Source organism: Tursiops truncatus, chromosome 2, assembly GCF_011762595.2.
Source record: "Tursiops truncatus isolate mTurTru1 chromosome 2, mTurTru1.mat.Y, whole genome shotgun sequence".
NCBI classification, from domain to species: Eukaryota; Metazoa; Chordata; class Mammalia; order Artiodactyla; family Delphinidae; genus Tursiops; species Tursiops truncatus.
This window is the reverse complement of record NC_047035.1, coordinates 150,483,076-150,505,916: the sequence shown is the minus strand read 5'-3', so window position 1 is coordinate 150,505,916 and position 22,841 is coordinate 150,483,076. Positions and strand designations below refer to the sequence as shown.

The window sequence follows — 22,841 nt, the reverse complement described above, 5'->3', positions numbered from 1 at the left end:
GGACATATCTGGACATAGCCTTATTTATTTATTTATTTTTATAGAAACAGTACAAGTACTCATTTCCTATATTTTAAGCAACCTTAATTTTGTAACAAAACCCACAGTGGCATTTATTGTATAATCGTTTGAAAGATACTGATTTAAGTGAAGCCACTGTACCTTTAACAACCATTTATTTATGTATTAGTCGTGAAATCTCACCGGAAGACTCTAAGCCTTAATCATAACAGGATGTGACATATTTGGGTAATTCTTTTTTTTTTGCGGTACGCGGACCTCTCACTGCTATGGCCTCTCCCGTTGCGGAGCACAGGCTCCGGACGTGCAGGCTTAGCAGCCATGGCTCACGGGCCCAGCTGCTCCGCGGCACGTGGGATCCCCCCGGACCGGGGCACAAACCCGCGTCCCCTGCATAGGCAGGCGGACTCTCAACCACTGCGCCACCAGGGAAGCCCTGGGCAATTCTTGATATACTTTTCATATCACCTCATTTCAGACTTTCGACAACCTTTTCATTTAGACTCAGGCACTTTTGGTCTCATTTTATGTATGAGGAACTCAAGAGAACAGAGTACTTAAGGGTCGTATTTAAGATATAATAAATCAATGATGGAGTCAGCACCAGTCTCCTTATCCCCATCCTTAAATTATTTCCAAACACATGGAAGTGAGTTCTCTCAACTCACACAAAGAAGAGTGTCCTCTAATTTAAACATTTGGTGAGAAAATTTTTCCTGCGGACTTAAGAAAAACAAGCCACTATGTAGTTTCATTGTCTTGAATGAAATATTCCTGCAGCTTTATTTTTAAAGCCATCCTTCTTTGAATGGTTTGAAGAACCTTCAGTAGTTATCAGTTCTACACGGTGAAACAGAATGTTCATATCATCATGTTACTCTTTAAAAAGACATTTTGACTCTGGAGGGTTCACAGATGGAAATACATTAACTGGCAGGACAGGAATCTGTTTACAGAAAATACCAAGGCAGATGGCGAAGTCATTGTGAATAAAAATAGGTCTATTTCTCACACAGATTCCTTAACAGAGTCATTTAGAAACCAACAAGGAAACTGAAAACATCCGGTGAAACCTGGCCCAGCAAAATGACACCCTGTCCTGCAGTGACAAACAGGATATTGACAGGGAAATCCATTTCATCCTGGAGCTATATCTACAGAGGGCTCACAGCAGTTTCTATTATCGGTCGTTTTTTCTGTGCCACCTAGACTTACTTGGTTGTGTTATTGGAATCTCTGACTGCAGACTGAATGAATGCAGGGTTTGTTTGCTGCGACTGGATCAGCTGACATCATCCAGGGAGCTGAGCTGTGTGAAGGGCCCCAAAACCCACTCCACCCTGGGTCAGAGATGGAGGATCCCTGGAGACCTGTTCTCATGACTCACGCAGCAGCTATCTGCAAACAGCCTCTAGGGGAAATGCCTAGTAAGTGTTTACTTACCATGGTTACTTTGCCCCTGCCACTGGTGAGTTATTTTGATTTGGACTGAAAAAAAATAACAACAACAAAAATGAGAATAAAATGTGACAAAGAATTTGCCCTTTTTCCTGAATATGAGGATCTTTGGAGAGTCACAAACAGCTTCCCTGGGCTGGTCTGAGGATTTTACAGGGAACGTGATAATCCAGGAAACAAAGATAGGAGTCATAGATGTGAAGGAGGAAGAAATAAAAGCCAGGCTAGTTGGGATGGCATGTGGGGAGGGTAATATACTTGTAGTAAAATTGTGTTTATTTGTGCCATTCTTAAGCAGAAGGTGTTACAAATGAAGTCAAATGATTTTATCTAAGCTTTTTTTTTTGAAAAGAACTGCTTCAGGTTAACTTTTTTGTTTTTTAAGATTTTTTTTTTCACAGCAGTTTTAGGTTCATAGAAAAATTGAGAGGAAGGTACAGAGATTTCCCATAACCACTCTGTAGCCTCCCAAACCTCCCCACTATCAACATCTCCTCTAGCTGGTACATCTGTTACAACTGATGAACCTACACTGACATGTCATCGTTACCCAGAATCCATAGGGCTCACTCTTGGTGTTATACATTCTAAAGGTTTAGACAAATGTATAATGACATATATCCACCATTATAGTGTCATACAGAGTAGTTTCACTGCCCTAAAAATCCTCTGTGCTCCACCTATTCCTCCTTACCCTCCAACCCCTGATCCTTTTACTGTCTCCATAGTTTTGCCTTTTCAGAATGTCACAGAGTTGGAATCACACATATGTAGCCTTTTCAGATTGGCTTCTCAGGTTATCCTTTTGAAATTTTCAGTTATTAAAACTCTTGTGTGAAAAACTCAGGAAACATTGCTGTGAAAATATGAGACTTTCCATACTTTAGCACTTTATTATTGTTTTTATTTAATATAATTTTTATTTAATATAATTTTATTGTTTTATTTAATATAATAAATATTATTATTTATTTATTATTGTTAATTATTTATTATTGTTAATATATTGTTAATATTGTTTATTATTGTTAAACTACATTTTGCCTGGATAACACGTTTTTGAAAGCCATAAGGGTTGTTATAGAAAACTACACACATGAACAACGTGCATCTATTTGAGTGCATCAGTATGTCCACACGTGGATTCACGGAGAGAAATTGAGAATGAGTTAAGGAAGGGGATGGGGTGCGAAATCGCTCCCCAGTAACTCAAATTTCAAGACTTTACCTAGACTGGGTCCTGGCACAGCTGTGCTCTCCTCATCAACTCTATTCTCAGAGTAGTACACAGTTCAGTTTGCTTTATGTGGTAGCGTTCAAAGACGCTAAAGCACGTTGGCAAACAAAGTGAACATGAGAGAGAATCTCCACGTCAGCCAGAGACATAAGAGGGATCGAGCTGTTTAGCTGAAAATAGGACCCTTGGCACAAGCAGGGGCTGAACTGGAGGAAAGTGAGCTGGAAACCACATTAAGGGAAGGAACATTTAGCAGGTTGCATTGTTCCCAGTCAGACAGCCACGGGTTCAGGGCTAAGAGAAAACATGGGATGCGTGATCTAGTTGGCCGTTGAAGCAGTAAGCAGCCTTCAAGGCTGCCAGGACTGCAGGGGTTCAAGCCTGTGGAGGTGGCATGTGGACAGGAGCCCAGGAACCTGCCCCTAGGAGGTAACCTGTTACATGTGCCATGCGATCTCCTGATCTCACACATGGCAGTCCTTCCACGAGGCCAGCCAAAGGCTAATTTTTTTCCTGAGAAATAAGAGAAAAGGAAAAACAAAAAGATTGGAACAAGCCAGTACAGCAACAGCACTGTCTGCCCTTTCCCTCTTCCTTTGCTGGGTCTGCTTATCAACATATTGACCACTGTTCATGTTAAAATTACAATGATTTGTATAATCTCTGCCAGATAGTGTATAAAGTGACTTTCTATACCCACGTCCACCTGGCAAACACCTGCAGTTAATTCATGGAAGAAGAGATAGTGCACAACTGAATTCTTGACCACTTTGCAAAACCCTGTGTTACCTCAAGAGTAATAGCAACAAAATCTGGTTGTTTTTCATCATGGGCAGTTGTTTCATTGCCATATGACTTTTGTACATCGGGTCATGTATTCTTTGCTATTTGACACTGAAACTGCACTCCTTTTTGTGTGGGACTCAAACTCAGCCAAAACTCAGATTGGGACTTGAACCCACGATCCCTGACTAGGAGGGGACTCGAACCCATGTCTTTTTTTTTTTTAAATAAATTTATTTAGTTTTGGTTGCGTTGGGTCCTGGTTGCTGCGAATGGGCTTTCTCTAGTTGTGGTGAGCGGGGGCTACTCTTTGTTGTGGTGCGCGGGCTTTTCATTGCGGTGGCTTCTCTTGTTGTGGAGCACGGGCTCTAGGCACGCAGGCTTCAGTAGTTGTGGCGCTCGGGCTCAGTAGTTGTGGCTCGCGGGCTCTAGAGCGCAGGCTCAGTAGTTGTGGCACACGGGCTTAGTTGCTCTGCGGCATGTGGGATCTTCCCAGACCAGGGCTGGAACCCGTGTCCCCTGCATTGGCAGGTGGATTCTTAGCCACTGCGCCACCGGGGAAGTCCTCTAACCCACTGTCTTTTGATTAAAACCTCTCATCTAGTGTCAGGACTTACTGAAGCTTAGGTTCTTTTGTCTTGTCGCAGATAGAATTCAGAGTGAGGCAAAATGATATGCAAAGGGTGAATTTATTAGCACAGGACACTTGTGAGTGATACAGGCTGGCAGGCAAGGGTGTGATGCCCGGAAAACAAAGAGGGCTACATTTTTATAACCAAAGAAAAAGTGGGGAGGGGAGAAGACCACTGTCTTCCTCATTCTTGGGCAGGTGTCAAGGTTTACATCATTAGTTCCTCCTTTGGCCCTATATGGTTTAACTGGGACTGTCATGGTGCTATTTAGATCATATGTATATTAACAAAAGGGTGGTGACATATACTAAAATATAGTAATTCACCGCAGGTTTCAGTATAATGTCCCCTTTCACCTATATTTCTGTCTTGGCTACATGCAGAAATGCTACTCTTCAAGGACTATTAACTTTCTGACTCCACGTAACAAGATTCAGACCCCATTGTATCTATTGTCTTGTGTTTTAACTATCAAGGTTTGTGGCTTGTGTGTGTCTGGTGCTTCAATGCACCTGGTGCTCCATCAAGGTAGTGTAGATTGTTGCTAGGGTACTGGATTCTTTTCCTGAGTGGTCATGAGCTTACCACAGTCTCCCAAACTCCCGTTAAATTCCCTTTCTCTCCTTAATTCCCTAGTGGGATTTCTAAACTGACTATTTAATTACCCTATTCTATCCTTATCAATACCACAGTTTGGCTCCTAGGCTGGTTTGCAGCAATCACCACGCTTACCCCTTACCAGGTCATACCTGTCTGTTAATAGGTCTGGTTTAGCCACGTGCACCTTAATCCTCAGTGGTCACCCATGATTCAGGGAGACTGGAAGAAGTAGGAGGGAAGGAAGGAAAGATGGGGAGACAGAGAGAAAAAGAAGAGAAGAGGGAAGGGGGAAGAGGAAGAGGAAGCAGAGGAGACGGGTGTGGGGAGAGGGCTATGGAGGATGGGATCGTGGGATGTGCAAGACCTCTATTTATTACTGACTGCTCTAAACAGCTGCAGGAAACCCATCGAGGGTGTGCTCATTTTCTGTTACCTACCCTCTCACACCGCTGGTTCATTCTCCATCCTCTCCCATTTGATTTGTGGTCAGGGAAGCTGGTCTCCACCGACTGTGTTGCCCAGGCTCCCGTGCCTCTTGTTCCTGTTGAGTTGCTTTAGCCATGGAAGCAGGGGTAGGTGATGGGAAGGTGGAAAGAGGGAGTTGCCTGGGTATTTACTCCCTCCTGACCTCCGGCACCACGTTCCAGCACTGGCTTTGATCTCCCTAGAGATGCAGTTCCTCTGGCTCCGGAGTGTCCTGGGTGGCAGTGGCTTCCCACAGCTGCTGGTCCTTGGTCATGTTGCCACCTGCAGAAGGGGGCACTGGGGCCCCACCCAGAACCCCTTGGCAGCCGGGACACCACGCTCCCCGCTGCTGGGAACTGTGGCCGTGTTGTCTACCATTGCCCCCTTCTGGAGACAATGGTCCACAGCCTACAGGACCCCCGGCCCATGAGGTTCTACCTTCTGCTCCCTCTTGGGGGCAGCTGGTGAGCAACAACTGACAGACAAAGGGTATAAACAGATCCTATTTCCACAAAGTGAGTCCCTCTATGGACTCTCTTCAGTAAAACACTTTGAGAACTCTGTCTACGTCCTGAATTTATCTGTTTTGTTTGTTTGTTTGTTTGTTTGTTACATGCCTATCTAGAGGACCAAGACTGCCTGACTATATGGTACATAGGTCACAAAAATCAATTATTTTCCAAGTAAAAGTAAATATTCTACTACTTTTGTTCAGAAACAAAGCCCACTTTTTTTGTTTCATAAAATTTATTCTTTTCCATTGACATGATAGAAAAGTTGGCTGACTGTGAGATAATACATTGAAGAAGATGCATCAAATAAGGACATTATCTTCTTTTTTTTCGATCAAAATTTACTGTAAAGTCCACTCTATACAGGGGTAGTCAAGTGGAGAATTTGCAAAACTTTCTTAGTTAATATGTACACAATATCAACATTTTCATCAGACAACTGTGCAAAATGTAATTGGCCATGGGAGGAAAAGATGCTGAAACCTACATATCTTTCTTCAATTTAACAGCAGTGAGAAGTTCTTAGCACCTGATATAGGGCTTTAGTCATATCATAATCTTTCACATAATTTATCTCGTTTGATCTTCACATTGTCCCATGAGTAGACAGAGCATCAATCCATGGCAAGTATAACTTACTGATCCATCCTAAAGGACACTTAGGGGGCTTCTCACAGTGGCTCCACACACTCTGGGAGGGACAGACAGGTTAAATACCAGGCAAGTATTACATGGAAAAGAAAAATGCTTATGCTTGAAAATGACAAGTTCTCATTTATAAGTATCACAAACCCTAATCCAATATATTTCTGAATCATATAGTATCAATATATGCATGGATTCATTTTTAAAGTGATTATCCCAGGCTTTTAAAGCAGATTTAAGAATATGGTATAAAAAAAGCCTGGACTAACGTTCAATATTTAATGATGAAATCTCATAAAATAATGCAACAACCATTGAAGTATTAATGCTTGATTTCTGCATGCCTCATGGGTCAGAATCTGCCATCAGGAAATATGGTATAAGTTGGTTTGCTTTCAAACTGATTTTTTTTTTTCTTGTTTTCTTTTCAATCTATTTGGTTCCCTAACTACCTCTGTTGAGGCGGCTATTTTAATTTGGTTATGGTTAAGGCAAGACTGTGTTTACCACATTGTCCACATTTTTCCTTCAGACCAGCACATGTAACTGAATTCTATGGGCACTGCTGAAAGCATGTCTAAGAAAGGCATTTGGCTTCAATGTCTTTTACTGACTGTAAATAAATTGCTTGTGAGACTGGAGATCTGAAAACTTTATTATATCAAAACTGGCTCTGAGGAAATGCTGAATTTCATAAATAATAACAACAAAAAATCCCCTCAGATGTGTCAACTTCTAAAACAAATTGGAACTTCGAATAACTTCAAAAGGAAGAAATGCTTTTACCAGCTGTAGAGTTAAAATGCAGATGTTAGTCACACTTTAGGCTCTTCATTAAAATAAAATCCTGACAAATGCAAAATCATTTGTAAAAGTATGTGTGTGTGTGAAAACTGTACATATTCTACATACATACATCATATATAGTATATATACATACTATATACTGTGTACTGTGCATATATAAAACTGCATGTATATAAATACATATACATGCATTTAAAAAGTATAGTACTGTAAAAATACATGTACAAAGCTTATAAAGTATATAAGATATATACAAGCATATTAAAGTACATATATACTATGAAAGTACACGTATATTAATATTATTAAATCATATAATGTGTTAGCATTAATATTAATACTACATACTAAGTATATAGACTATTATATTTTAAAATATATTCTATATTAATACATACTCTTTCAATATACACTATAATATATGCTAATATATTTTTAAAAAACTGGAAGAAACCTAGTTTCTTTCTATGTGTGTTCCTAGGTATGATGTCCATATTTTTCCTGGTCTATCTCATTAGCTGTGATCAGGATATTCCTTAATTCTAAGTGCACGTTCCTCAGTGTAGTCTGAGGGTCCGCAGCCCGGGAATCTCTGAGGAGGGCAGCAGGATTTTGTGATTTCATAAACACCAATCTCCCTGGAGATTCCTACTAGCAGCAGGTGGAGGATCACAGGATACTTACTGAAGGTGGACAGCAGGGGGCAGAGGTGTCCACAGTTCTCTGTTTTGGGCAGCTCTGCTTCCCTGGGGCCAGGAACTCTGATACTAAGAGTTTTCAGGTGAAGATTTCTTGTCTGTTCTCTTTCCAGCCTTGAAACAAATAACTTTTTATCATTGTAAAGGTTATACAAATTCATTGAACAATATTTGGAAAATACGTAAGGTATAACAACAGAAACAAAACCAAAAATGACCCCTGAGATTTCCATCATCAAGGAATAAATATTCTGATAATATTTTGTCTTAGTTGCCTGTATATTTTTGTGTGTATATATATGCATATACACAAAATTATATTATAAAATGTATATAACACATGCAATAATATATGGAATTATATTGTATATATTATGTTTATGGCATATTGTATCTCTCATATTCATTCATACACATACAGTTTTCAAAAATGCAGATTGCCTTGAAATACTCAATTATATTCTGCTTCTTTTCTCACTTAAATTATACTTTTTCTGAGTTTGGGTGGTGAACAGGTAAGGTTCATTACAAAATACACCAGGCTTAAGCACTCTACAAAAGGGATTCAATACTGTATTGATGGTGGGCCACATGAAGGAAAAAGAAGGTGTACCTTCCATTTTTTCCAGCACATCTAGGTCACAGAGACCTAGGCACGAGTTCATTACAAACCTGGTTTCTATTATATTTGCTGCAAAGAGCCTTAACCAGCTCGAGAACATCAGAGTCTTAGCATATCCCATTGTCTATAAGCTCTGCCTTAGAAGTTTCTGTCTTGGATATTCTAGCCTTCTGAAGACATGTTTTCTGTAGTATTTCCTTAGAATATTTTTCAACCTTTTTTGTTCTCTATTGGGTAACTTGGAAAGCTCAACTAATAATCTTTCAGACTGCCAAGGACTAACAGTCAGAAATTAGATCAGCTAAGTTTACTCTTTCTCTTAATAAATATTTTGTGAGGTCCTACTATAATCTGATTCGTGGACAAATGTTACACAAGGCAGACTCTGCCAACTTTCTGGCCTCTGCCTGAAATGCCACTCTTGGCAACAAAGTGATGTTTTTCTCCGTAACTTTTATGTACACTAAGAAAAACCTTATTTTGAGCATTACTGAGTCAAGCATACAAACCCTAGAGAATTTGCAGGCCTGGAGTGAGGCTGGGAATGCAGTTAGTTCCAGGGTTATAGTTCAAAGTACGTGTCTTGTACTCCTGGGGCCCATTAATGGCTTGTAAGGCCTCCCCATAACCATCGGGCCAATTAATTTAATCAAAATCAACTTAATTCAGTTAACATCAGGTTCTGCCAGAGAATTTGTTAGGTACTCTTGTGGATTAAAAAAGATTAGCTTCTCGACAATCCTCTTAGATAGGCTCATCCACCGGACGGCAGACAGCAGAATCAAGAACTACAATCCTGCAGCATGTGGAACAAAAACCACATTCACAGAAAGATAGACAAGATGAAAAGGCAGAGGGCTATGTACCAGATGAAGGAACAAGATAAAACCCCAGAAAAACAACTAAATGAAATGGAGATAAGCAATCTTCCAGAAAAAGAATTCAGAATAATGATAGTGAAGATGATCCAGGACCTCGGAAAAAGAATGGAGGCAAATATTGAGAAAATGCAAGAAATGTTTAACAAAGATCTAGAAGAATTAAAGAACAAACAGAGATGAACAATACAATAACTGAAATGAAAAATACACTGGAAGGAATCAATAGCAGAATAACTGAGGCAGAAGAATGGATAAGTGACCTGGAAGACAGAATGGTGGAATTCACTGCTGCAGAACAGAATAAAGAAAAAAGAATGAAAAGAAATGAAGACAGCCTAAGAGACGTCTGGGACAACATTAAACGCAAAAATATTTGCATGATAGGGGTCCCAGAAGCAGAAAAGAGAGAGGAAGACCCGAGAAAATATTTGAAGAGATTATAGTCAAAAATTTCCCTAACATGGGAAAGGAAATAGCCACCCAAGTCAAGGAAGTGTGGAGAGTCCCAGGCAGGATAAACCCAAGGAGAAACACGCTGAGATAAATAGTAATCAGATTCACAAAAATTAAAGACAAAGAAAAATTATTGAAAGCCCCAAGGGAAAAATGACAAATAGCATACAAGGGAACTCCCATAAGGTTAACAGCTGATTTCTCAGCAGAAACTCTACAAGCCAGAAGGAAGTGTCATGATATACTTAAAGTGATGAAAGGGAAGAACCTACAACCAAGATTACTCTACCCAGCATGGATCTCATTCAGATGCAATGGAGAAATCAAAAGCTTTACAGACAAGCAAAAGCTAAGAGAATTCAGCACCACCAAACCGCTCTACAACAAATGCTAAAAGAACTTCTCCAAGTGGGAAACACAAGAGAAGAAAAGGACCTACAAAAACAAACCCAAAACAATCTAGAAAATGGTCATAGGGACATACATATCAATAATTACCTTAAACGTGAATGGATTAAATGCTCCAACCAAAAGACACAGCCTTGCTGAATGGATACAAAAACAAGATCCATATATATGCTGTCTACAGGAGACGCACTTCAGACCTAGGGACACATAGAGACTGAAAGTGAGGAGATGTAAAAAGATAATCCATGCAAATGGAAATCAAAAGAAAGCTGGAGTAGCAATACTCATATCAGATAAAATAGACTTTAAAATAAAGAATGTTACAAGAGACAAGGAAGGACACTACACAATGATCAAGGGATCAATCCAAGAAGAAGATATAACAGTTATGAATATATATGCACCCAACATAGGAGCACCTCAGTATATAAGGCAACTGCTAATAGCTCTAAAAGAGGAAATCGACAGTAACACAATAATAGTGGAGGACTTTAACACCTCAATTACACCAATGGAGAGATCATCCAAACAGAAAATTAATAAGGAAACACAAGCTTTAAATGACACAATAGACCAGATAGATTTAATTGATATTTATAGGACATTCCACCCCAAAACAGCAGATTACACTTTCTTTTCAAGTGAGCATGGAACATTCTCCAGGATAGATCACATCTTGGGTCACAAATCAAGCCTCAGTAAATTTAAGAAAAATGAAATCATATCAAGCATCTTTGCTGACCACAACACTATGAGATTAGAAATCAATTACAGAAATCAATTACAAAAACATAAAAAACACAAACACATGGAGGCTAAACAATACGTTACTAAATAACCAAGAGATAACTGAAGAAATCAAAGAGGAAATCAAAAAATACCCAGAGAAAAATGACAATGAAAACACAACAATCCAAAACATATGGGATGCAGGAAAAGCAGTTCTAAGAGGGAAGTTTAGAGCTATAAAAGCCTAGGTCAAGAAACAAGAAAAATCTCAAATAAACAATCTAATGCTACACCTAAACGAACTAGAGAAAGAAGAAAAACAAAAGCCAAAGTTAGTAGAGGAAAGAAATCATAACGATTAGAGCAGAAATAAATGAAATAGAAACAAAGAAAACAATAGCAAAGATCAATAAAACTAAAAGCTGGTTCTTTTTTTTTTTTTTTTTTTTTGTGCGGTACACGGGCCTCTCACTGTTGTGGTCTCTCCCATTGTGGAGCACAGGCTCTGGACACACAGGCTCAGTGGCCATGGCTCACAGGCCCAGCTGCTCTGCGGCATGTGAGATCTTCCCGGACCAGGGCACGAACCTGTGTCCCCTGCATCGGTAGGCGGACTCTCAACCACTGTGCCACCAGGGAAGCCCAAAGCTGGTTCTTTGAGAGGATAAACAAAATTGATAAACCATTAGCCAGACTCATCAAGAAAAAGAGGGTGAGGACTCAAATCAATAAAATTAGAAATGAAAGAGGAGAAGTTACAACAGACACCGCAGAAATTCAAAGCATCCTAAGAGACCACTACAAGAAACTCTATGCCAATAAAATGGACCACCTGGAAGAAATGGACAAACTCTTAGAAAGGTATAACCTTCCAAGACTGAACCAGGAAGAAATAGAAAATATGAACAGAAAATATGAACATTCACAAGTAATGAAATTGAAACTGTGATGAAAAATCTTCCAACAAACAAAAGTTCAGGACCAGATGACTTCACAGGTGTATTCTATCAAACATTTATAGAAGAGCTAACACGCATCCTCTCGAAGTCTTGCAAAAAATTGCAGAGGAAAGAACACTCCCAAACTCATTCTATGAGGCCACCATCACCCTGATACCAAAACCAAAGATACTACAAAAAAGAAAATTACAGAATAATATCACTGACGAATATAGATGCAAAAATCCTCAACAGCATACTAGCAAACAGAATCCAACAACACATTAAAAGGATCATACACCATGATCGAGTGGGATTTATCCCAGAGATGCAAGGATTCTTCAATATATGCAAATCAATCAATGTGATAAACCGTATTAACAAAGTTAAGAATAAAAAGCATATAATTATCTCAACAGATGTAGAAAAAGCTTTTGACAAAATTCAACACCCATTTATGATAAAAACTCTCCAGAAAGTGGGCAAAGAGGGAACCTACCTCAAAATAATAAAGGCCATATATGACAAACCCACAGCAAACATCATTCTCAATGGTGAAAAACTGAAAGCATTTCCTCTAAGATCAGGAATAAGACAAGGATGTCCACTCTCACCACTATTATTCTAGATAGTTTTGGAAGTCCTAGCCATGGCAATCAGGGAAGAAAAAGAAATAAAAGGAATACAAATTGGAAAAGAAGAAGTAAAACTGTCACTGTTCGCAGATGACATGATACTATACATACAGAATCCTAAAGTTGCCACCAGAAAACTACTAGAGCTAATCAATGAATTTCGTAAAGTTGCAGGATACAAAATTAATGCACAGAAATCTCTTGCATTCCTATACACGAATGATGAAAAATCTGAAAGAGAAATTAAGGAAACACTCCCATTTACCGTTGCAACAAAAAGAATAAAATACCTAGGAATAAACCTACCTAAGGAGACAAAAGACCTCTATGCAGAAAACGATAAGACAGTGATGAAAGACATTGAAGATGATACCAACAGATGGAGAGATAGACAATGTTCTTGGATTGGAAGAATCAATATTTTGAAAATGACTATACTACCCAAAGCAATCTACAGATTCAATGCAATCCCTATCAAATTACCAATGGCATTTTTTACAGAACTCGAACAAAATATCTTAAAGTTTGTATGGAGACACAAAAGACCCCAAATAGCCACAGCCATCTTGAGGGAAAAAAATGGAGCTGGAGGAATCAGACTCCCTGGCTTCAGACTATATTACAAAGCTACAGTAATCAAGAAAATATGGTACTGGCACAAAAACAGAAATATAGATCAATGGAACAGGATAGAAAGCCCAGAGATAAACCCACGCACATATGGACAACTAATGTATGACAAAGGAGGCAAGGATATACAATGGAGAAAATACAGTCTCTTCAATAAGTGGTGCTGGGAAAAGTGGACAGCTATATGTAAAAGAATGAAATTAAAACACTCCCTAACACCATACACAAAAATAAGCTCAAAATGGATTAGAGACCTAAATATAAGACTGGGGACTATGAAACTCTTAGAGGAAAACATAGGAAGAACACTGTTTGACATAAATCACAGCAAGATATTTTTTGATCCACCTCCTAGAGAAATGGAAATAAAAACAAAAATAAACAAATGGGACCTAATGGGATCTAAACAAAAATAAACAAATGGGAAACTTAAAAGCTTTTGCACAGCAAAGGAAACCATAAACACGACGAAAAGATAACCCTCAGAATGGGAGAAATATTTGCAAATGAATCATTGGACAAAGGATGAAACTCCAAAATATATAAACAGCTTATGCAGCTGAATATTAAAAAAACAAACAACCCAATCCAAAAATGGGCAGAAGACCTAAATAGACATTTCTCCAAAGAAGACATACAGATGGCCATGAAGCACATGAAAAGCTGCTCAACATCACTAATTATTAGAGAAATGCAAATCAAAGCTACAATGAGGTATCACCTCACACCAATTAGAATGGGCGTCATCAGAAAATCTACAAACAACAAATGCTGGAGAGGGTGTGGAGAAAAGGGAACCGTCTTGCACTTTGGGGGGAATGTAACTTGGTACAGCTACTATGGAGAACGGTATGGAGGTTCCTTAAAGAACTAAGAATAGAATTACCATATGACCCAGCAATCTCACTACTGTGCATATACCCAGGGAAAACCATAATTCAAAAGGACACATGCACCCCAATGTTCATTGCAGCACTATTTACAATAGCCAGGTCTTGGAAGCAACCTAAATAACCATCGACAGATGAATGGATAAAGAAGATGTGGTACATATATACAATGGAATATTACTCAGCCATAAAAAGCAACGAAATTTGGTCATTTGTAGAGACGTGGATGCATCTAGAGACTGTCATACAGAGTGAACTAAGTCAGAAAGAGAAAAACAAATATCGTATATTAACGCATATATGTGAACCTAGAAAATGCTACAGATGAACAGGTTTGCAGAGCAGAAATTGAGACACAGAAGTTGAGAAAAAACATATGGACACCAAGGGGGGAAAGTCGTGGGGGGTGTGGGTTGTGGTGTGATGAATTGGGAGATTGGGATTGGCATGTATACGGTGATGTGTATAAAATGGATTAAAAAAAAAGAATTGCTTCTCATTCAATAAATGTTACTGGAAATCAGATATCCATGTGGAAAAGTAAATGGTACTAAAAAAACCTTTTATTTGGAACTACAAGTAAAAAGCAAAATGTTAAAACTGTAGAAGAAAAGTAAAGCTGTCTATCTATGTCCACAAGGGAGAAAAGAATTACTTAAACCAAATATTTAAGGAAAAAAATCATGAATACAATCAATTTATCTATCAATAAACAAAAATTAATATATTAGATATTTGATCAAATGTTCCAAAATAACAAACAAGCCACAGATGGGAAGAATAAATAGATTGACTGTGCAAATAATCTATAAAATATTAGCAATCAAACTATTTAAAGCTCTCCTACATCTCTAAGAAAAAGACCAAAAAATGGAAAAAAAGTTGAAGGATAAGAAGAGCTATTCACAGAAGGTAAATTTTTATCTGTCAATAAAGTGATGCAGAAGGGTTAAAATAGTGAAAAAAATGGAAATCAACTGAATGTCCATTGGCAGAATAGGTGAGTATAGTTTTCGATAATTATAAACTATATTATCCTTAGATTTTTGTATTTCCTGAAATTGTTTATTGAAGTAGTTTTGATCTTGCCAACAATTTAAACAGAGCCACTAAGAGGGTCTGGTGTTATTCATTTAAGTTAAAATGTATGTGCCAATGGAGAGAAGTGGATTTAGTATAATTTTGTTTACATTTTCTCAGAGCAATATATTTTAAGAGCAAAAAAACTGAAATAAAGGAACTAAATTTATACAAAAGAAAATGGCTGTTTGTGCTAAATAGCCTGATGTGCCTGAAATATTAGGTATCTTCAGTTGAGGCAGGAGCGATCTAAATAGAAATAAAGTTGCTTTCTAATTATACATTTGTGTTGGAGTGAAAGCTAATCTCAGAGAAGAGTGGAGAGTTCCTGGAGTATTAAGATCTGAAGAAAGATAATTTCCAGGACAAAAATATGAGCCAGAATGAAGGGGCCAGATGAAATTAATGTCCCAGGTTGGGAGTTAAGCAAGGTGGTCAAATTTAGAGACTATAAGGAAGGTAGTTAGGGAAGAAGGTGCACACTGCTGAGTGCAGAAGAAAAAAAGAAAAAAAAAAATCCAGTCACCTAAGGATGGCACTGTCTTCCAAAAATACAGATCTGATCTCATTTCCACTTAATAGCTTTTGATATCTCCCAATTGTCTATAGTTTTGGTTTCATACTCCTTCTGGAGCAAATTTGGTAGGATTGAAAAGCTATCACTGTAATTCCAAAGCTTTTGCATAGATCATTCATAAGACTCTGCCCCTTACTTCCTCTTTGAACACTTCTTGTGCTCTTCCAGGCATCCATTGAGTAGAGTGGGCAAAAAGATGATGTTATCAATGGCTCTAAGATTCCATTTAAATTTAAAATAAGTCCTTGCAATTAAAGTGTAGGTAAGTCCTTTAATACCTTAAAATTCATGTAGAAGGTTCAGACCCTGGATCCTGGATCCTGTGGCTGCCTCAGTGTTGTGCAGAGCCTAAAACCTCAGGGTGGGGCCTGAGGCATCACACAGTGACGACAGATGGAATTTCCTCATCTTTTAATTATTGGTTGTGAAGCAAATTGGTGGCTAAAAGGAGTCTTGTATGATTTTACAATGCCATTGTGTCTATGAGCTACCATCATAGCCACAGAATTTCTAGTGGTGTTAATGAAACACTGTTATTTCTCAGTTATCTAGCTGCAACTTTCTTTCTTGTTTTCTTTATTTACTTTTTATTAATGAAGTACCCTTCACCTTCAATTTTAGGTCCACAGTTTTACATAGTTCCTAAAAGGAAATTAATAAATAAAAACTGATGAGAGCAATACTTTTATTTCTTCCCGGCAACCTCCACTATATAGGGAGTATTCAACCTCCTTTGTATCACAAAGACCGAGCTCAGAGCTTCTTATTTTACTGGTATGAGAGACCCTCAGTCTGTGATGCCCCGCAGATTATTTTGTTTCCCAATCTGCATCATTATGGAAACAGAAGACTAGACAACAGAAGTTAGGAGGATAGATTCTGGGCATATAAAGTAGTGAAAGCTGGCTGACTATGGAGAACAGTATGGAGGTTCCTTAAAAACTAAAAATAGAGCTACCACATGATCCAGCAATCCCACTCCTGGACATGTATCAAAACAAAACAAAACAAAACCCAAAAACACTAATTTGAAAAGACACATGCACTGCAACATTCATAGCAGCACTATTTATAGCAGCCAAGATATGGAAGCAACATAAGTCCATCAACAGATGAATGGATAAAGAAGATGTGACACATATATACAATGGAATATTACTCAGCCATCAAAATAGTGAAATAATGCCATTTGCAGCAACATGAATGGACCTAGAGATTATCAGACTAAGTGAAGTAAGTAAGAGAGAGAAAGACAAGTATCATATGATATCACTAATATGTGGAATCTAAAAAAAAAAAATGCTACAAATGAGCTTATATACAAAACAGAAATAAACTTACATTACATTCTCAATCCTAAAAGAATGCCAATGTTCACATCACATAAGAAGTTACACTCAGTTTTCCCAGTTACTCTGGATTTCTTTTGAAAGATGTTATTTTTTGAGTTGTTTTAGGTTCACAGAAATAGTAGTTTCACTGCCCTAAAAATCCTCTTTGGATAGGATATTCATCCTTCCTTCCCCCTCAACCCCTGGCAACCACTGATCTTTTCACTGTCTCTGTAGTTTTGCCTTTTCCTGAATGTCACAGAGTTAGAATCATACAGTCTGTAGCCTTTTCAGATTGGCTTCTTTCACTTAGCAATAGGCATTTAAGGTTCCTCCCTGTCTTTCATGGCTTGATAGTTCATTTCTTTTTATCAGTGAATAATATTCCATTGTCTGGATGTGCCACAGTTTATCCACTCACCTACTGAAGGACATCTTGGTTGTTTCCAGGTTTTGGAAATGATGAATAAAGCTGCTATAAACCTTCATGTGCAGGTTTTTGAATTAACATATGTTTTCAATCCCTTTGAGTAAATACTGAGGAGCAATCACTCCAGTTTTAATCAAGGAACCACAGAGGTCCTGGGAAATCAGAGGGAAAAAAATGGAAAATAAAATGAAAACATAAGCTGAAATGGAGCTCTTGAATTGTGCAGTATATTCAGAACGTTAGAAAGTAGAAGAGAATGGTGATCCAGAGAGCTTCTCAACCATGAAATGAATATTTTGTGAACAGGTTGATCTTCCTCTATCTATTGAGTCAGAATCGGGACTAGTCACACACTTCAGGTGACAGACTTGCCAAAACAACCTCTAGATTAGCCAAGGGGTGCATAGCCTTGCAAAGCAAATTCAAATATTAAAACAAACATCTTTCCAGAATGCACTTTCTTTCCACTGATGAACCTTCTGCCTTCTGTTTTCACCTAAAGCATTATGCCTGAGATGGAAATAGACATTGCATGTGCAGCCTTATCATTTTCATGTCAGGGGACTGATTACAGTGATAGAGAGGTCTATAATGTGTCATGCTTCCTAGCATAAAAGCCACATTTCTCCTAAAATCATTTAATATTTCATTCCTAGAATACTCATTGATGTCAACAGTCTGAATCCTTTTTACTTTTTGTGGTATTAATATAAGAAAGAAAAAGAAAACATCAATATCCATAATAATCCCACAGATGTCACTTAAAATCAAGTACCAGATAATAGCGCCTGGCAGCCACCATGAAGCTCAGTATTTTTATGATTCAGACAACATCGCAATCAGGTTAAACAAATAGTATTTTTTATTAAATGTCACTCAATCCCAGGGCTGCTTATTCATTTGTGTTCCGCTCAAATGACTCAAAGATGGTGGTTACACTCAAAAGACAGCTTGAGTGGGAACCTAAGAATTCTATCAGTCAGTCTTACTCTGGAAGTAAAAGAATAAAAAAAAAGGTCCGGGCTGGGGGTGGGAAGAAAATGGTCTGATGAGATAGAAGACAGAAACTGTGTTGTGCATTTAAGTAAAGCAAATACTTTCTAAGGGCTAAAATTATTTGGCAAAGAGATTTATGAATCCCACATGGCTCTTTCATTTCACAATGAAATGCATTTTCATGCATTTTCTAACTATTATATATAGAATGGATAAACAACAAGGTTCTACAGTAAAGTGCAGGGAACTATATTCAATATCTTGTGATAAACCATAATGGAAAGAATATGAAAAAGAATATATATATGTATGTATAACTGAATCACTTTGCTGTACAGCAGAAATTAACACAACATTGTATTAAATCAACTATACTTCAATAAAACTTACAAAAAAAAGAATGTATGCATTTTCTGCATGACGAACAATACAGGCAGACCTTTTATTTTGTTTTGCAGATATTGCATTTCTTACAAATTGAAGGTTGGAGGCAACCCTGCATCCAGCAAGTCTATCAGCACCATTTTTTCCAAGAGCATCTGCTCCCTTTGTGGGGCTCTGTGTCACATTTCGGTAATTCCAGCAATATTTCAAAAGTTTTCATTATTATCATTTTTGCTATGATCATCTGTGATCGGTGATCTTTGATGTTTTGTAATTGTTTGGGGGGCCATGAACCACGCTCATAAATGATGGGGAACTTGATGGATTGTTGAAGTGAGTACAAGTGGCTTAGAATATTTCATAAACTTGGTGCAATATTCTGGACTGCAGTGGTCCTCTGATAGTCCTTGAGTAAGCTGTACCTTTCCAGTCTGGTCGTCAACATTTTAAGTTTAGACATTATGTTCTCTGAAATCTTCCCTGATCCACAAACCATGCCTCCTCTATCAACCACCAGCATATGGTATTATATGTATCAGTATTATAGTATTATCAGTATGCATCAGTATTTCCTACAGGAATATAGTGATCAATTTGTTTGTCTCCATTGCTGGACTGTACACTGCTGGTTTGGCATCCAGTGGTGCTCAGTAAGTATACCTTGAATGAGTGAATATGTGTACACAGTAGCACGAAATCAATTGAATTTTGTTGTTGTCTTCAACGCTAAGGATGTAGATAATACAGTTAAAACTACGGATGGCTAACCTGTAAACCATGACTCATATGAACTAGTATCTCCACTCCTAAATACCCATTTGTATTCCTGCTGATGTTTCCAAAGTAAATAAAGATCAGGGAAATCCCATTCCTTAAAACAATGGCACAAGAACACACGTGCATTTCCATTTAAAGCAAGAGACTTCCAGAAGTAAAAATAAGTTGTGTATATTCGATTATGAAATCTGGGAAGAAAGTCTGTTGTACCAGGGCCCACACTTTAGTTTGAAACTGTTTAATGAATACGAATATTAATGTCATCATTTTGGAATCACATGTATTTTTTTAACGTTTTCATTTTGTTCCATTTTGACAGTTTCATTGTGTTTGGCAACCCTGGGCAGTTGTATACATTCACTGAAATTTGAATCAAAACTATGGTATGTTACCTAAAACACCTACTAAATTTACCTTCCAGGATGGATAAATCATGATAATTTTTATATTAGGTGCTCAAACCTCCGATAATAATTTCTGATCTACATCCTAATTTCTAGTATTATTTTTATGTTACTTCTACATGTCTTTCTCCAGACATCAAATGTTTCAAAATTATTATTAGCTGTCATAAGCAAAATTGTGGTCATTGTGATAAAATATCCAACTACTTTACATTTTTCATTTAACATAACACAAATTACTAGCAATATTCAGTGGAAGATATTTTATATATATATTTACATGGCTTAAATTGCTGGACGTGTAGTAGGGAAATTTTAAATTAACATAGTTGTGGCATAATTTCCCTGAGTCATAGATACCAATGAAGGGGTACAGAGAAGTGCTCTGTGTTTATAGATCAATGAACAATTATGGGATTTTTCTTCCCAATAAAGATTCAGTTTGTGTCTGTTTTTGTTTTTTTTTTAAAGTTTGGCCAAGCATTCATGGTAGGGATAGGTATCTGTAGTTCTGAATTTCTGTATTTGAAATACATGCAGTACCTCCATCAGATTTGTTGTATGGGATCCAAATTTGGAAAATTCTTTATCAATTTTAAATGATCATTGAGTGGTTCCAGATCTTCCGTGGGCCTGATTTCTGGCTGACTGTCCTTCTTGGGGCTCAGATAGGAGGCAGGATGCCCACTGTCACTCACCCCCACCCAGAACCCCTACCACCATCTGTCCACTCACAGCCTTGCTTTCAGAACAGCTGCCTGGGTCAGTTCTTTTGACTGAGATATATCAGAACTGGAATGTTTGAAAATGGATGGAAAATATTCATCATACCAAGTCTTAAATGGTCATGATTCTACTGCTTAAGAAATTCCAGGAATCAACCTTGGGTGAACCAAAATACCATGAGGTGTCCATGTGATGACATTTAAGTGCGAGATAGTGTTCTCACTTTCAAGCAACTCTTCACCTCTGCTGTGCTGCATTAAAAACATGTCGGCCAACTCTGATCATCTTTCCATCAAGAGATGGAATCTAATTCCTTTCTTCTTGAATATGGTCTTAGGGATGAAAAGAATGAGATTGAGATGATACTGAGTGATTTCTGAAACTAGCTCCTAGAGGACAGTCATCTCTCTCTCTCTCTCTCTCTCTCTCTATCTCTTTCTGTCTCTCAGGATTCTTGCTCTTGGAATGTGGCCACCATTCACTGAGGGAGCCTCAACCATGTGGAGTGATCAAGGGTAGCATTAATATTGTCTCTAGTAGTAATTTTAATACGATATGTTTTGTCCTGACAATAAAATATAAGTGGGGCGTGTGTGCTTCCTTTCTGGGTAAAACCATGAAAAACCCATGCTTCTCTCTTCCTATAGCAGATGGGGGTACAGCTGGGGAGATGCTGGATGGTGGTACTTCCACCCGTCTGGGTTCCTGAGAAGTAAGAAGCCAACACACATGCGAGGCCTTGGCTCTTTAATCCTTAATTATGAGACGTTTAAAGGAAATGCATGAAAATGTGTAGGAATGTCTGAAAATAAGAAATGCAGAGTCAGAATAAAAAATCTAGAGCTTTTCTTCCTGCTGGTGTCATCTGGTCACACCCTTCTTATTCTCTGAGACAACAACCTTGTATGTTTGCTGGAAAAAATGCTGGCACTGAAAGCCAGCGAGATTGAGTTTTCTTCATAAGCAAATTTTTCTTTTTATATCTTATTTTCATTTTTAAGTCTATACAGAGGATACCTTCCATGTTAGACAGGTTTTCCATCTTTTGGTTCATCTAAGATGAGGATAAAAAAAAAAATTGAAGCATTGGAATGTCTTTCCGTTGCCAGGAATGGAATGCATTAACATTTAAAATTAGCTAATTCTATTGATCGGCCTGCTGGAGGACATTGTTTAAATTGTTTTCCTTCTACCTCTGACATGTGCGCAAGTGGGAAGCAAACCAAACCTGGAGGGGAATGCGACACTCTTTGTGTTTAGGATGGAAGAAAGAGGGGGCAGAGCCAGTGTTGCCTTTTATCTTTTATTCCAATTTCTTCTTTTTCTTTGCTCTTCCCTTTTTGTCTTTGCTAAGAAATGGGTTATTCTAAATTCCTCCTTCCCCCATCTTGCACGTAGCTTATGATCAGCAGCAGAGACAGTTCATTTGCCCTCAACAGCATCCCTGCCAGGAGAATCCAGACAAGCTTTGAGTTGCTTCTAATTTCTATGGACTCACTTTTTAGCTCCAGGAAGACTGATGACAAAAGAACTATTTCTGGTGCCTCTAGGAAAGAAACACACCACAGCCTGTTATTTTCTGTAATCCTGCTGTTTGGAGAGAAAAGCGCTCACAAAGCCATTCTTTATCAAATAGCACTGAATTCTCTTTGCTCTGTGGGCTTGTTCACTAGACTAGCCACTTGACTGAGGTGCATCACGTCAAGGTGAACTAGCCCTACTGGTTCTCTCACCCAGCAAAGGGACCCAGGGTGCATTGCTCCTTCTGTCACACCCCAGATTATGCATCCTTAAAATATTAAAAGAAAAATCTTTAAGTGTTGAACAAGGATGTCATTTTAGTATCTCATCATAGGAGGTAATTTGGAAATGTTATTCCTCTATTCTTAATCTCTGTTCCCACAAATATAAAGCATCCTAGCATATTCAAATTAAGGTTTGGCTAATGTCACCAAGTAGAGAAACCCCCCTATGATGCCAGAGTAGTAAGGTTCTCATAATCTCTCCCTGTGTATCCATAATTCAACTGTGTGCACTTAATAGAAGTGGTGGGCACAGCTTATGTCAGCTATTAATGAAGAATATTCAAGAA

The 22,841-nt window shown here is 38.1% G+C and overlaps 1 long non-coding RNA gene across 1 annotated transcript in view; it reads left to right on the top strand.

Annotated features, from left to right (window-relative positions):
• Window positions 1–470: 470 nt before the first annotated feature.
• LOC141278085 (uncharacterized) overlaps window positions 471–22,841 on the top strand; it is a 35,207-nt gene continuing 12,836 nt past the window's right edge. Inside the window, exon 1 of the long non-coding RNA XR_012330344.1 lies at window positions 471–1,448. This is a non-coding gene — a long non-coding RNA (uncharacterized lncRNA). The remainder of the gene's footprint in view (window positions 1,449–22,841) is intronic.